The following is a 17,885-nucleotide window of genomic DNA, read 5'->3' as shown; positions in this document are numbered from 1 at the left end:
AGGGCCTCATTGGAACGGAAGTAGACAAGGTAGCCATGAATTGTGACACGGTCTGCCGGGAGCCCGGGACACCGTGGAAGTCTGCCAGGAAGGAGGCGATCTGTAGGGACGAGACCGAGGTCGACAGGTCGTGTACCTCCCATAAGCACTACCAATGCAAACGCAAGCGCCACCTCAACGGCTCAACCGCCTGGAGCTCTGCCGAGCGAGGCAGAGCACATGGCTCGACGCCCGGACGACGGGACTCCGACCCCACTGGAGGCGACGGTGGCGGCGTTGCACAGGCGGCATACGGAGATGTGGAACGACCCGTGGAGTTCGACCAACCGGAGATCATGCCGCCGGAAGACGCTGGTGCCCTGCGGCGCACGCCGAAACCGGAATCCAAGCGTCGACGCTGGTGACCTCGTTCCCCCGACGGCCCACGGCCCCGCCGATAGTGACGGCGTCACGCGCATGGTGGCCTTCCTCGTTGAACGCAGGCACCTGACTGCAGCGACGTGGTACGTGATCAACGAGGCCAGTCGCGACTCGCGGTTGTCTGAGCAAGTGCGGCTTCCGCTGTCCTAAGAGAGGCGGCCGTGAAGGAACTACGTGGGAGTGGCGCATGGTGGCGGCAACGGCGGCGACGACGGCACGGGGTCGCCACGCCTTTCCGCTTGGACCCCTTCGACCCGGGCCCCTTCCGTGAAGGAAGGGGAGATGTATTGTTCGTCGTCGTCGTCCAGTTAGCTCCTCATCCAACGAAGGAAGACGGGTCGAGCACCACAACGAAAACGAAAAGCAGGAAGAGAAGCCACTCACCCAGCACCAGATGAAGCGGCGGCGGCGGACTCCATCAGCGGCAGGTCCAGGGCAGCGGCAGAGGAAGCGGCGGCGGACGCCATCTGCGGCTGGTCAGCGCCAGAGGACGCCATCGGCGGTAGGTCGTCGTGCTCGTCCATGCCGAGCGGCCTCTCCCTCACTCGCGATCGGGTTCTTCGCCGCCGCTCCGCCGTCTCCTCTCTGTCGTCTGTGTGGAGAAGGGGTAGCCGGGTGAGGGTTGTTAGGTTTGTAAGAGAGAGCAAAGTTGAATAAAGTGCATTTTGATTTCCTGATACTGCTACAGTCTATTTGTGAAAAAGTATACGGTGCCAGCTTGCTTTTCTCTCACATTACGTACAAACGGCGATTAGAAACTATGAGGTCCCAAAATGAAATTGATTCAAATCCAAACTAAAGCTGAGAAGCATATGCCAGATAGGAGTGCATCGGCGATTACATTGTTTGGACCGATCGCTTCACTGTGTTGTAAAAAAATCTTTTCCAGTAGCTATTTTGTAGAAGAAAAAATAAGGCTCCACTCGATTTCGTTTCCTTGCAACTTTAATTTGTGAGTACTAGACTACTAGCCCTCCTCCTATTTTTCTTGAACTGATCAAGATCTCAAGGGCACGTATGTAAGTACTAGGTAATAACTAGTACAGTAGACGACCCGAATGTACGTGCATGCATGGAACTTCTTTTTGTTAATAATAAAGGCCACAAAACGGTACTATTCAGTTTGTTTTTTTAGCTGGAACTGTGTTTTTCTCTCACAAGAATTTAATCAGAACAGTGTTTTTAAATAGTTTTACAAGAATTTAATCAAGCGAGGCAAACGGGGCAAAAGGAATGTGTAGATAGACCGACGTTGCTATAATTTGTACTAGTACTAGTATAGGACTGATGATACACGATAGACCTGCAAACACTCACATGCTGCCTGCGTTGCATTGGCCACGCAGATTGCAGCTGCAGATACAATAGGCACATAAAATAATAATACAGTAGTACTACCTAGCTAAACCCCCGTCCCATCCATCCATTCCCCTTCACCCCACGGCGGATACAAAAGACAACCTGCCGGTTTGACCCCTGTGGAAGCCAGTTTCGTCCCGGGTCCCTTGTGCCTGGGTGTACGGACTACTTGGGAGGGAGATATGGGAAGGGCGCGCAAGAGTGCAAGACGGTCATGGGATATTGGGATTTGGGATGCACATGCACTAGCTCCGAGGCGCGCTGACGGGAGCCTGGCATTTCCATCGCGCAGGTATGGTATGGCAATGGCATGCATGCACGGTGCATGGTAACCGGCCGGCACCGCCGCTGCCACACTAGCTTCGATCCTTTTTTGCAAGCTATGGTTCGCAAATTTTTTTGGCAAAACGACGTAGCGTTTTCGTTGTTATTTGGTAATTAGTGTCCAATCATAGTTTAATTAGGCTTAAAAGATTCGTCTCGTGGATTTCGTCTAAACGGTGTAATTAATTTTATTTTTTATTTATATTTAATGCTTCATGCATGCGTCCAAAGATTCGATGTGACGGAGAATCTTGAAAATTTTGGTGTTTTGGGAGGGAACTAAACAGGTCCAGCAAGCAGCCACCACCATGCATGGGTAAATTATTTTGGTAGCGTAACACTAGTTTTTTCTTTAATAAATACGAGCCTTTCCACAAGCTAAAAGTTGTATTGAAAACGTTCCAATTACATAAAACCTATCTGACCCCGAACAAGTTCTCGAGATAATTAATTTGATTGGCAAAAAACGAGTTCCCATGGCATCACAACGGATGACGATACACTGTTATATTATTATATGTGGTCAATACAAGTTCAATTTGTTAGGAAAATTTACTATCTACTACCAACACAAAAGACAAAGTTTCGATAGAATTTTAACATGTCAAGAGGGAGTAAAAGCGAGTTTGCGGGCAGGTAGGCGAGGATCGGGGACGGGGAATGGTTCCCCAACCCCGCGGACCCGACGCAGACTAAATTTTACCCGTTTCAATCGCTGTGGGGATTAAATCGCCTCCATCCCCGTTTCTAATAGAGGAATTTTCCATAGGGGGATCGGGAAAAAAAAGTCTACATAACCCCCGACCTTTGCTCCTGTGTCTACTTGAACCTATGAACCTATGAACTAGGTATTAAGCACCCTAAACTTCTCTAAACCAGACATTAACCCCTTCTAGTGGTTTTGGCTCCTGGTTTTGCTAACGTGGCGGTCCAAACCAACTCACATTGACAAGTTGGCGCTCAGGCCCACGTGTCATAGAAAGGGGAGATGATGTCGTCCCAGCCTACCCGACGCGTTCGCACCGCCCAGCTGCTCCGGCTGGGCCGTGTGCCCACCGTGGGGGTGCCCTCAGTGGCCGTCGTGCCTCCTCGCTACCGCCACGTTGTCAGAGCATCGCCGCTCACGCCGTCACCTCCACAACTCTCCTCTACCCTGCCACCGGTCCCGTCCGTAGAGGCCCCCAAACCCGAAACCTCCGACCACCACGATCCCACTCACTTCGCCCGTCGCCGCCCCCCTCGCTGTCGAGGCCATTGTGGCGTAGGAAGAGTGGCATCCGCTCCCGCTCTCCATGCCCGACCTTCCCCTCCCGCTCACCTTCCCCACTGGCCAGACCTTCCTTTGGCGCCACACCTCCCTCTCCCCGCTGGCCTGCTCCGCTTAACCGGTGTCGTCGGGCCCCCCGCGCCACGCTCTACGACTATCTCAACACGGCCATCTCGCTCGCCGACCTCTAGCGGCAGTTCGTTGTCGCAAACGAGCGCTTCACTGAGGTCTCCGCGTGGCTCGGGTGTGGCGGCGCGCAGGTTCCCGAATCGAGAAGATAGTGTGTGGATCCCGGTCCTAGGCCGAGGCGGAATCAAGTCGTCCTCCTGGTCTCTCCACCGCCACCCGATGGTGCATGCTACGGTACACGTGGCCGCGGATGGCCTGCGCCATGTTGCCTAGGTTGATGTGCAGCGTGCCGGCCTTACCGGCTCCTGCCGGCGCAACGTCACGCCACGCGCCACCATGGAGCACATGCAGGCCGCTGACGGTATCCTCTTGGTTGATGACAGAGAGCACGAATCTATGAGGCCCTGTTCGCTTGTCTTATAATCCGTACTTTTCAGCTTGTTTTTTTCAGCCGGAACAGTGTTTCTCTCTCACAACAAATCAGCGGAAATAGTGTTTTGGCTTGTTTTTTCAGCGAAGCGAACGGGGCCTCTGTGTGTGCCACGTCGTGTTGCTCTGCTCCCGTGCCGCCACCTCTGCGTCCCGGTCCTCCAGTTCGACGCCGTGCTGTGCGGCCTTCGAGGCCTCCGCCCTCCTCCTTGCACCGATGGCTACCGCCTAAGAGCAAGGGGACTGGTTCTGGTATTTTGGGGTGAAAGGTTCTTACAGGCGGAGCCGGGCCCGGCGTGTCCCTGAGATCCAGTTTCGACGCCCATGTAGGCAAAACCAATATTTGGAGCAAATTAAACTGTTTGTAAAACTTTAGTGTGCTCGTTATCTAGTTTCATAGCTTAGGGGGTGAAGTAGACACGTGAGCAAAGGTATTTTGGGGTGCAACGTTATCTAGTTGTCACAGGCCGCACTCCGGGGAAACTAGGGGCCTGTTTGGTTCCCTCTCCTAAATTTTAGTCGCTGTCCCATCGAATGTTTGGACACATGCATGGAGTATTAAATATAGACTAATTATAAAACGAATTGCATAGTTTGCGACTAATTTGTGAGACGAATCTTTTAAGCCTAATTAGTTCATGATTTGACAATGTGGTGCTACAGTAAACATGTGCTAATGACGGATTAATTAGGCTTAAAAAATCGTCTCGTGGAGTACTGACGGATTATGTAATTTGTTTTTTTATTAGTATCCGAATATCCCATGCAACATCCTCCCGACATACCTCCTAAATTTTAGTCACTGGATCCGAACACCACCTAGATAAAGACTCTTGTAGTCTACTCCTGTTAATTAATTAAGCCCTGATGAGGCCTGAGCACGCAGCCCTTGCCAATGCAGCCAGCTGAAAAGTCTTCCGAATTTTTGGCATGGACCATGTTGTTTTTGCTTCGGAGGGCAAGATGCATCAGCGTGCATGCATAGTGCACGCAGGCGTCCCTGTGTCTGTCTGCGGAGATGCGCGTGCTGGGGTCGCAGGTGCACGCAGGAATGCATGGGTCCTCCTTCCGATCCGTCCTTGCCTCCTTGGACGCTAGCTACTCTTTTGAAGTATGGACCACTGACGACCACCCCATGGCCCATGCAGATTCTTCCATGTACTGGGTGCGACAGATATGCAGTTTTTTTGTTTTTGTTTTTGTCTTTCTTTTGAAAAGGATGCTTTTTCATCTTGACTCAAAGAAAAAAAATATATACTTCAAAAGCAAAAAACACAATAAGAAAGGATAAAATCCACTTTCCACCCATGAACAATACTGTAATCCGATTGATTATCAACCATAAGCTATATATACAACCAGTCAATAGATATTGAAACCGGACAAAACAAAACCCCACGGCAAATTTGTCTTGGTTTTCTTTCCACGATGCTAGCATAGAGCAGATTAAGCGTGTTAGTTATTGGTTTCAAAACTGAACTTTCATGATAATTGGAGGTTGATATAACATAGAAACCACTCTAATACAATTGTGTTATATCTTTTCCAATGCATTTTAAAAAAAACTTTGGTGGTTGAAATATATATAATAGAAATCACTTTAATTCATTGTGTTATAACTGAAGAATACTTCTCTAATTTATTTTTTAAAACTTCATTTAGATTTATCCTAAGCAAGGCATTTTTAAACTTTTGACCCTAAATATCTAAATTTGTATGGGGACTGACCACAATTTCTTGGTGAGGACATGATTTCCGTAACACAAATTGATGTTATCAGATTCATAGTAAAATAATACCTGTCACATAGATGCTATATAGTAATAGAGAACTCCATCGAAGTAGTATTAGAGTTATATTAAATATTAATATTAGTATGACATCTACTACTACAGAATTAACATTCATTGCTGACCCATGTGGCAGAACCTCCTAAGAAATCGGGCCCACGTGCACCCATCGATGTCTCAACATACCTCTGATAGCGTACACGAGTTCCCAACAACTTAACAGGTCTGTCGGGTGTCCTCGGGAAACCCGAATCATCCACGAATCTTTTCCAAACAGGATCCCAATCATAGTCATTGCAGATTACAACAGTTTTCAATATACATACCAAAGATTATAAAACGGAAGACTTAAATTCTAATATTACAAACCAGTTGTTTCAAACTTATAAAACCATAAGTGTCATACAACCATAGTAGCGGGATAATATTACATTAACATTATTTATTTCACACAAACTAGTGCCTTGTCCAAAGGCCATTCATCATTCCTCATCGTCATCGACTTCAAACACTGACATGCAGCAGGGACCAAAACAAGCCTGTGCATGCGACTCACCTGCAACAAGGGTTAACAAACCCTGAGTACAAAAGTACTCAACAAGACTGACCCGACGAAAAAGGGGCGAAGGTCTTAGGGATGCAGGGGTTTAGGGCAAGGTAAGGATGTAGCAAGATTCAAAAGTTCTTTGCCAAAAGCTTACTATTCTTGATCCTATTTTCGAGTTTTTCCCCTAAGTACTTTAGTTTATTATCTCAAACTAAGTGTTCATATCCCATATTCCAATCCTTCACATTCCATTCCTTTTTCTCATGTTTTAGTAATTCACCAGTCCTGCATTGCTTCTGTAATGAATCGAGTCTCCATATCCGCGGAGCATCGGCAATTCGAATTGATTCAAGTCCTAGCCGGGGATTCCTTATCACACGACATATGTAGAGCTTAATCTTGCATATATCAACCTCGCTACCGGATCCTCCTATACTAAGCCGTCTCCACGCCACCCGAGAGTACAACACACCTTAAATCCGGCCACATTCCAGCCACGAGGGTACACGCTACTCCCGCCATCTCTCCACTCCCAGTGCGTGGACATTCGTCTTAGTATTGGATTAGTCAAAGTAGGCTTACCGGAGTATGTGACCAGTACTACAAAGTGTCTCGTTCAGAAGATCCACAATGAGTGGCCTTTAAGCGACATAGTCGGCAACATTACCCAACATTCAAGATAAGTTACCCGACTAGTCTCTAGTTCATTCTATCTTCTTTCTTTCTTTGGCCAGTATGCCATCTTTGATTGTATCGAAACTTTTACTTTGAAAACCTACCATAAAGCATACTAAGCAATTATACGCCTTTGTAAATGAAATCATCTTCAAGGATGGTAAACAATTAACAAGGTAGGCAATGCATCAAGTAGGTAACATTTGAATTAATCAACTTAATGCAATAAGTAACATAGGTGATAAACTTTTCAAAGTAAACAAGGTAATGGTTTAATGTATAAACCGGGGCTTGCCTTCGTTGATGATCTCGGGTTCCGGATCAGTACCACAAATATCAAATCCCGAGACAACCGGGGATCCTTCCACAACTTGCTCAACTAGAATCGGTTCACTCTCGGATTCTACACGAAATAATAGCATATGCTTCAACATGATGATAATGTAAACATGATGCTTTCCTGGTGCATGAAATGTAATAACACCTTGAATACAACTTTCCTTCACGGTACAGTTGCAATCCAACAAAACTAATTGACACTAACATCTAGGGTTTATGACCTAAGTGACCTGACCAAATTGATCTTGACACCCTACTGGTCACAAAACATGACCTAAACAAGATCAACTCTAAACTAACACTTAGGGTTTGCTTTTATCCATCTTTGAATTAAATTTGGAATTAAGCTCAAAATGAACTTGTTCCAAATGACCTAAAAATTTTATGTAAGATTCCTCATGACAATTTAGTGTACAAAAATAAATTTCATAATTTTTAGAGTTATACAGTGGCCTACAAAAATTATGTAAATTGCATTTATCAATTAATTGACTGAATTTTTACACATTAAAAATTTATTCAAATTTCAAGTTTCATATTTTTAAACCATAACAGAACATGTACAGAAGCTACACATAATTTTTTCAAAATTTTTAGAGCTGTAATTATTTTCCTATAAATTTCCAAAGTTGCTGCACTATTCATAATTCAGAAAATAGAAAAATTCCATTTGAACTATACAGTCGCTGACATACGGGACCCACTTGTCATCCCTAAGCTTCGGCTTTGACTGCGGCGACGACGGCGCTGACCGACGCTAGTTCACCGACGGTGAGACCAACTGCGACCGCAAAGGCACCAAAACGTTCACCAGGACTAGGCGCATCCATCAGTGGCATTACGGAGGTTGATTACGACACGGAACAAGGCTAATGCCGGCCATGGTGGACGCGGTGGCACGGCAATGCTACGCTGGCGAAACGAGGCCAGTAACGGTGAAACAAAGAGCCCAGAAAGCATCAGTAGCTCACCCCGAACGTGTTGAAGCAACGAGCGAGACCGGAGAAGCTACGATGACGCGGTTTGACGGTGACAGTGATCACGGCGGAGCAGACCTCGTCGACGATGGTGTTTCGGTGACTGCAGTGGGCAAAACGACCAAGCAAGAGTGGATTAAGCACTACCGCATCGAGACGAAGCCGTAGAGACAATAATCAAGGGCAACGGCTCACCAGATGATGCTGGCCGTGATGAAACGGAGCTTCGGTCAAGGTCGCCGGCCGCGAGGAAGAAGAGTCGCTAGCGGCGGTTCTCGGTGGACTCAGACAACCGCATTTGATGAGATGGGTTCGGAAGGAAGAGACGGAGTTGGAACACTACGTTGCCGAGGCTGGTTTGGGCTGAGGAAGCGAGGGGAACTCGCCAGAGTTGAGGCGGCGACTTCGGGAAACAGAGCAGAGGAAGAAAAGCCGACGATGGCGTCGGGGCTTTATAGCGCGGCCAGATGAGTGAGGGAACGACACGCAGTGAGCCGCTCATGCCAGCGCAAAGCCGAGGGCGGCCACGGGCGCGTCTGGAAGACCGGAGAAAGGACGCCGGCGGTGGGGCGGTGGTCGTGCTACTGTTCATAAAAATTACAAAACTGCCACTGAGTTTATTTTGCAAATTACTCACAATTTTTCTAAAGAAGTTGAAAATCTCCAAAAATGAAAGTTGCTCAACTTTTCAAACTCTACAACTTTGCTTTAATAAACATTTTCAAATTCTACCTTCATTTTGAAATTTGAATTTGGGGTGTATTTGAGCATTTGAATCATTTCAAAATTACTCCAAATTTTATATGTAAACTTTAAAAACTTTAAATACCAAAGTTGATCCTTATAAGATAAGCTTCAACTTTGCTTTTTGTCACAACCCCAAATTCCAAATGGATTTTGAAATAGATAAAAGGGGCAAAAAGGACTTTTATGAATTGAAGTTGAATTCAAATTTAATTTGTTTTCCTTTTTACTTAACTTTGATTTTTGACCAGTAACATGGCCCATTAGGGTTATTTGAGTCAATTAACACATGGTCTCACATGATCACATGAAATTTGACCCTTGTGGTCATAATCTTTATTTAAAGTTTTGAACCACATTACATCACATAAAATAACAACTTTATGAAATAAAGCTTATTTAGTGAATGCATTCAAAATTTTCTACTTTATGAATGCTTTGCAATGCATATGATGACATGTCAAGTTTTACATTGATGGGTTGAAACACCAGAGGTGTTACAACCCATCAATGTCAGTTTCTAATGGACCGACGACAATGATAGTGTATCGATGTCGGTTTATGGCTTGAACTGGCGGTGATAGGCCACCCGATACTAGGGCCACCACGACCGATTTGGGACATGAAATGACACTGATAGGCTATTTTGAAAAACTTCATAACTTTCCCATACGATGTTTGATGAAGACGAACCATAACCATAGTCGTTGTAGTACTCGATGAGATCCGCAACTTTGTAGTTCAAACTTTTTGATTTGAGATCGTTTGGATGTCCAAATATGCATCACAAGTTTTTATAGAGTTAATACCAAAGGAATCTATATTGTACAGTCACATGTGAGTGTCTAGTGTAGTTGTATCCTTGTAGTTTACCGCTTTTTCATTTGAAATTATCTATCCAACGAAAATTACGTTTGAATTTCTCACACTTGAAATTCAAAATTTTCAAACAACCTCGGATGGAAGCGAAAGTTGTAGATCTCAAAAAGTTGTACAACTTTGTAGTTGATAACTTTTTTTATTTGAAATCATTTATCCAATAAAAATCACGTTCGAATTTTCTCACATTTGAAATTCGAAATTTTAACGACCTCCGATGAAGAAACGACCAAAACAGAAATCGTGGATCTTAAAAAGTTATAAAACTTTATAGTTGACAACCTTTTTATTTAAAATTATCTATCCATGAAAAATTACGTTTGAATTTCTCACATTTAAAATTCAAACTCTTCAAATGACCTCGGATGGAGAAATGACCAAAACCAAAGTCGTAGATATCGAAAAGTTGTAAAACTTTTGTGTCGACAACTTTTAAATTTGAATTTGTCCCAAATACTCATTTAAAACTAGATGAACATAGAAGGAAGACAAATATCTTCAATAGACACAAGTGTACTCTTATGGGTGGAGTAGTTGGGGGACGAACACGTGAAATCTCAAGTCAGTCGCTTATGACTGCATACGTTACCTGAAAAGGAAGAAGGGAAAGACGGGCGCATGTACGGTGAAATTGGACATGGCTAAACCTTATCACCGGGTCGAGTGGTCCTACTTGCAAGGTATAATGCTGCGGTTGGGATTCCAGACTGAGTTTGTTGACTTGATAATGAGATGTGTTACTTCAGTCTCATTTTCCATTAGAGTAAATGGTGTACTGTCAGATGAGTTTAGGCCTACACGTGGAATTAGACAAAGCGATCCTATCTCACCGTATTTTATTCTTGCTGAGTGTTCAGAAGGTTTGTCTTGCCTCCTGCAATCTATTGGCCCAATGCATATTTCCAGGGGTGTCCGAGTTGATGTACACTCTCCCCGGATCTCGCATCTTCATTCTCTTAGCGGATGATTGTATTGTCTTTACAGAAGCATTGCAAAGAGGGGCTGATCGGTTAATGGAAATTTTGGAACGGTACAATACAGGCTCTGGACAGTTGGCGGACCCAGACCTAGGGCCAGTAGGGCCTTGGCCCTAGTCGTCGTGGCTCATCGTGCACATGACCTGCTGCGTTGTGTTGTGCTGGATAACAAGCTGTTCGACCTCAGGATGGTGATCGTAGATACTAGAAGTCTGGAAGCGCTACATAGCGCACCCGCTGTGAGAGCGGCAAACACTGAATATCAGCTGGACGTTCCAGGCAGAATGCATACATTGACTGACTGCACGTGTGTTTATGTATGTACGTATTTGAATTCTCCAATAGATAGATGTCTGTCATCCAACCAGCCTATATATGTGTAGTCTATCAAACACTCAAACCTAAGAAATTTCGAATGTGTAGTCTGTCAAACACTCAAACCTAAGAATTCTATATCATCTTGTGTCTCTTTAAGCCGCATTATTTACTGATCATTTGCTTACGTAAGAGAGATGTGCCCTTGCTTCTTCTGAAAACAGCAACGAAGAGCAACAAGACTTTGACATGTTATTTCTCTCATGTTCATATTGCACAATTCAACTTGATAATTTCGCTATTAAAATTTGGCCCTAGTCTTAATCAAATCCTGGGTCCGCCAGCTAGTCAATACGGACAAATCGGCAATCTTCTTTAGCCGTAATTGTTCCCTGGAGATGAAGACCGAGGTGACCCAAGGACTAAATATTCACAAGGAGGCTTTGGCCGAGAAATATTTGGGCCTACCTACCGAAGTCGGCAGAAATCTAAATGATGTTTTCGAGTACTTGCCTGCGCAGATAAGAGGCCGCATCGATGGTTGGTGTGGTAGGGCAGCAAGCTGCGCCGGTAGAGAGGTCCTCCTCAAGTCGGTGGCACAGGCAGTACCGACATTTTTTTTTTAACGCAATGACAGGAACTCTGTCTTTCAATTAAGATAGGAAAGAAAGTTTTATGTACAAGCAATGACAAACAAGATTATGGTTCCAACCCTCCCCAACTAGAACGAGGTTCTTTGCCGAGGGCCGGATACGCTCGGCAAAGAAGCCTTTGCCGCCGGTCGGCACAGTACCTCACGGCAAAGGCTACTTTGCCGAGAGCCGCATCTCGGGCTCTCGGCAAAGGATTTGCCGAGGGTTAGCCGGCCGTCGGCAAAAAATTTCGCCGTGACGGCGAGAGGTCACGGTAAAGTTGATCTTTGCCGAGAGCCTTAGCAAGCTCTCGGCAAAGAATTTCTGAATTTTTTGTCCAAAAAACTTTGTCGAGCGTCTGTCAGAAGAGCTCTCGACAAAGAATATTGATAATTTTTTTAGACATTTTTTTGCCGAGAGCTATGTCTCAGCTCTTGGCAAAGGCTTCCTCTTTGCCGAGCGCTATGGTCATGCGCTCGGCAAAGCTGGGATTCTGTGTGTTCCAGAATTCCCAGCTTTGCCGAGGGCATGACCATAGCCCTCGGCAAAGCCACAACCAGTTTTAATTTTTTTTTGTTTTTTGCATTTCCAGTCAACAAATAAACATATATATGACATCCACATCACAATAAGCACATCCACATATCAATAACCACATGCACATCACATAATTCACATCCACATCACATAGAAGTCTCGAAGTTCGAAGTCACAAACAAATCTCGACACATAGACAACCACAAGTGTAAAGTTCGACAAGCAACATAAACAAGAGGCATAGGAGGCGCCAAACTGGTCACGGCGACGGTCCGGGCTGAGAAGGCGCCGCGTGCGATCCTGGGGAGTTGACGAGGAGAAGGTTAGGGTCGTTCGACGCCGCCGACTGACGCTACACAAACAAAGAAGATGCAGAACGTGTTAGACAACATAAATAGATAACCAAGCACTACATGTACTTTTTACCACCACCACCACACCACCACCACCACCACCAACCACGCGACACCACCACCACGACCACACCACCACCACCACCACGCCACCACCACACTACTACTACCACCACCAACAAGCACACCACCACGCCACCACCACCACCACCACCACCACCACCACGCCACCACCACCACGCCACCACCACGCCACCACAACCACACCACTACTACCACCAACAACAACCACACCACCACGCCACCACCTCCACCAACCACGCAGCCACCACCACGACCACGCCACCACCACCACCAACCACGCCGCCGCCACCACCCACCACCATCACCACTAGCACTAGGTTTCACTAGGTTTTACTAGGTTTCACTAGGTTTGACATTTAGAGAAACTAAAACATTTGCCATACTCACCGGAGTAGAATCAAGATGAGGTGGAGGTGGAGGTGTAGCCTGTAGCTGACCAAGCAGGAACTGTGGGACCGTTCCACCTTGGGTCATTGCAAGACCCCGCATGTAGGAGAGCACCTCTGCCAGCTGCCGTTGATCCTGCTCCTGCTTGGCCTCTAAAGCTGCCAGCCTCTGCCGCTCGAGCTCCCGCTCGGCCTCCAAAGCTGCCAGCCTCTGCCGCTGCTGCTCCCGCTCGGCCTCCATCGCCTGCAGCTGTGCCTGCAACATTTGACGCCAATGTTTCAAGATTGCGGAGCTAAGGTATGTAAAAGTCAAAGAACTAGAAATGGAAGAGAACACTTACCTGGAGTGTCGACACCACGGTCGAGCGCTGGCGTATGGCCGGCATTGAGCTCATGCTCGCTGCTCAGATCTGGTGCAGCGGAGGAACAGAGGTCGTGTCGAGGACACCGTCGCCAAGCCAGAACCGCCTGTGCTTCTTGCCTTGCCCCACCCTCATCACGAGCTCTGGATCAAGCCGCTCCTCGGTGGTCGGGTCGTAGTCTGGCTCGTGGACTGACCTTGCCATCTCTATGTACGCAGAGATGCGAGGGGCAATGCTGGCGTTGGTGAACGACTCGGCAGGGACTTCTGGGGTCCAGTCGGTGGCGGCCGTCGCCTTGCCCAAGTGGGACAAGGCATATGCCTTGAGGTGACCACAAGGGCGGCCACCATGTGACGCCGACTGCGAGAAAGACAATAACATTGTTAGAGTTGTTGCAGAATTGAGTGTTAGGTTAGAGAAATGGTTTCGCCTTACCCAAGCTTCTGAGAATTCAGAGAGGTTGCGGCTGCCTTGATGGTGTGGTACTCCTTGCATCAGCAAATGGCGCTCGCGTGCTTCATCATGCTCCTTCTTCCAGTCCTGGCTGAGCCACATGTCCACAATCCTCTCCTAGGCATCCGGATGCCGATTGCACCAGTTTGGAATCGCCTATAGGCCATCAAGCAAATGATATATTAGAAGATCAAATTAAGGAAACTTAATCTCAGAAGAAATCAATAGTAATGTTCCGTATTTACTGCAAGGTACTCCTCCTTGGTCAGCACCACCTGTCTTGCCTCGTCCTTTTTGATGCTACGCCCTTTGACCTTCGCATAGTGCCAAATGTGCGCCTGATGACGCGCGTCGTGAATCATGTCCGTGATGCGCTTCTTACAAGAAGCGACCGCCACCTGGTACGCCCTGTGCTCCTTGCCCTCCTCGATTCTAAAGAAATCCTGCATAAAGGCGTGAGGTATCAATTACTTATTAGAAGAATGCCCAATGAATACGATGTATCTGTGGCTAAAAGAATACAATGTGTGCCTGAAAGACTTACCAACAGGTCCCTGACGACCCGCTCCGCCTTGTTCCTGTATCTGTGGCCACTACGATCCATGGCATCGGTGGCCAATTCGTAGTGGTCGAACTGAGTGGCCGGCTCGAACATGTCCGGGCTCACCTCCACCAGGCTAGGGTAGTGCTCCCTGCATAGACCTCCTAGGATGCCATTCACTTTGCGTGCCTTGGCTCCAGTCTCCACAAGTTTCCAGTTCCTGCACAAGTGATTACAAAAAGTATTAGTTTGTATTTTGATTTTCAACATTTCAAATGAAGAAGTTTCGAGCACATGTTAAGTTACTTACCTATCCCCATAGGGTGTGATCAGTGGGCGGGCCGCTTCAGGTATTGGTCGACGCGGGAGCTTCGCGGGACCACGCAAGTACACCGTCGACACACCAGAGGAAGTGGATCCCCCTGCAGTCGCCTCGTCCCCTGAGGTGGAGGAGGACCCCCCTGCATCCGCATGCTCCATCGCAGTGGCAGGCTCCTCCACGGCCGCAGGCTCCTCCACGGCCGGAGGGGTAGTCAGCTGCGTCCTGCTCGGATGCCTACAGCTCCTCCACCTCGGCACCGGCTCCGGAGGCTGAACCGACGCCTCCGGCTCCTCCTGGCTGGCATAAAGAGACTGGACGGACCTCCTGGGTGGCATCTCCTGCATTAAAAAAGAACAAAACAATTAGCATATATAAATGATACATAATTAGAAAGAGATGCAAAATGAAGATAATTACATGCAAAATGAATATAATTACAAAAACAGATAATATTACATGTATTAGAAACGATCTCCATGATCGGGATTAGCTGGATTGTACATATCGTCATCGCTATCAACCATGTCCAAATCTTCATCCGCCTCCTCATCATCACTATCAACACCTAAGTGTAATCGGTCAAGGAACACTATGTCCTTTGGATTTTCCACCTCATCTCCATAGTCCTCATCCACAACCCTTTCGATGTCTGTCTCCATTTCGACTAGCCCGGTTAAGTCTATCTCAAAGCTCCCTTGTAGCCCCTCTTCGTGTTGATAGAACTCTCCGTCATGCATTTCTGGGTTCAAGTTGTAATCTTCATCGTTTGGGAGAGGTAGTCTACCGTGCGGCGATATTGTGTGAACAACATACCAACCCTTAAGGTTTTCCTCGGTTTGGCAAGCATATGGACTATAATAGACTTGCTTGGCTTGTGTGGCCACAATCCATACATCATCACCTTCATAGACGAAATCATGTCGAGTCTCGACTAGCCCAAGATGAGGGTACTGTCTTGATACCTCAGGATCAAACCACTGGCATTTGAATATGACAGGACTAAAAGGTTCGGCTCCACAAAAATGGAGTTCATATATTTCTTCAAGTATCCCATAATAATCCTTGCCATCAGTTTCGGGTGTCATAACTCTGATATTTGTGGTCCTTCGATGCGGCCGACTCTGCTCGTAGCTTGTTGTGTGAAAGCGATACCCATTGACGTCATAAACGTTACATGGCATGACCCTAAAGTTGAAGCCATCGGCAACCTGCCGCAATTTGGCACTTATAGACGCATCCCTATAGCACTGCAAAGTTAGGCTAGAGCGTTATGTTATTCACACAAACGACCAACTTGAAATCAAGAAACAAGGGGGAAGTTGGACGGTACCTTCTTTTGGAACCAAGAAATGAAATCCCGCTCCTTAAGAATGGTATCAACTTCATGAGGGCGAGGTCGCCTTGATTGACGCCAGAATAGATTAACAAATTCCCTGTGTAGATAAGAAACATGATGGGGTTGGATGCAGAATAGTGACGGTGTAAGTAACAAGTTCATTGAGAACTTACTCGATATACGGCGCCACTTCATCTAAGTTGGCCAACAAATATAGCATGATACTGCGCCACTCTTCATTGCTCAAGGTCTTTGGGCTCAATGCACTCGCTCTTCCGAGTGACCCTTTCAAAAGGCTGAGGGTAGATTTATTTTCGTCCTCATTGTAACGAGCCGGTCGATTATGCACTCTAGGAAGGTTGCCCTTATAGTATGTTGTTGTGAAGTTTGACACCTCCTTGTTAATGAACGCCTCTGCCATGGAAGCCTCAATTCTGGCTTTATTTCCACATTTCTTGCGAATAGTCTTTAGACATCTCTCGATTGGATAGCACCAGTGGTTCTGCACGGGCCCCCCCCCATTCGTGCCTTGTACGGAAGGTGCACAATCAAATGCTGCATCGACAGGAAGAAGCCAGGTGGAAATATCTTCTCCAACTTACAGATCAACTCAGGGGCTCTTTTTTCCAAGTCAGCCACCACATTTTGAGATAACTCCTTGGCACAAAGCTGGCGAAAGAAATAGCTCAACTCTGCTAGCATGACCCAGACATGCTCAGGGACGAAGCCTCGAACCATCGACAGAAGAAGGCGCTCAATCCATATGTGGAAGTCATGACTCTTCTTCCCTAAGACTTGGCCAGTAGATGGGTTGGCCCCCCTCTTAAGATTCGCTGCAAACTTATCAGGAAACATTAAGTCCTTGATCCATTGGACTACAACCGTCCTGTGCTTCTTTTCTAAGACGTAATCACCCCTAGGCCTTCTCCATGTCTTACCGGCTCTTGGTGGTCGCATCTCTAGGTGTGGTCTATCGCATAGCCTTGCTAGGTCCGCTCTAGCCTTAGGGTTGTCCTTTGACTTGTCAGTGTCCATGAGTGTTGCCCAGAGAGCTTCGGCGACATTCTTCTCAGTGTGCATTACATCAATGTTATGTGGCAGGGCCAGGTGCTTAAAATAGGGAAGCCTCTCCAAGCCCAACTTATGAGTCCACATATGTTGAACACCATACCCCATGAAACCAACTTCGTCTTCCTTGGTGACAAGACCATCTATCTGAGCAAGAACCTCGGCGCCAGTCATCTTCTGTGGTTCAGGGTCTGTCACTACGACACCTTTTGTAAAGTTCTTAATGTCTCGTCTGAATGCATGGTCAAGAGGGAGGAATTGTCGATGTTTGTCGAACGAGGAAAACTTGCCACCACTCTTCAACCTAATGAACTACAGAGCTGCCTTGCATACTAGGCATGGGAACTTTCTGTGGACACACCAGGCGCTGAATAGATCATACGCCAGAAAGTCATGCATCGAGTAGTGGTACCAAACGTGCATTGTGAAGTTCCTCTTTGTAGCACGGTCGTATGTCAGTACCCCGTGATCCCATGCACTGATCAACTCATCAATCAAAGGCTCCATGAACACACCCATATGTTTCCCTGGGTGACCAGGAATTATTAGCGACAAGAATATGTTCTGACGTTGAAGAAGGACGCCGGGGGGGGGAGATTGAGGGGGATAACGAAGATTGGCCAACAAGTGTATGGGGCCG

Source organism: Miscanthus floridulus, chromosome 11 (assembly GCF_019320115.1).
Source record: "Miscanthus floridulus cultivar M001 chromosome 11, ASM1932011v1, whole genome shotgun sequence".
In the NCBI taxonomy this organism is placed as follows: Eukaryota; Viridiplantae; Streptophyta; class Magnoliopsida; order Poales; family Poaceae; genus Miscanthus; species Miscanthus floridulus.
Note: the sequence above shows the minus strand (reverse complement) of the source record.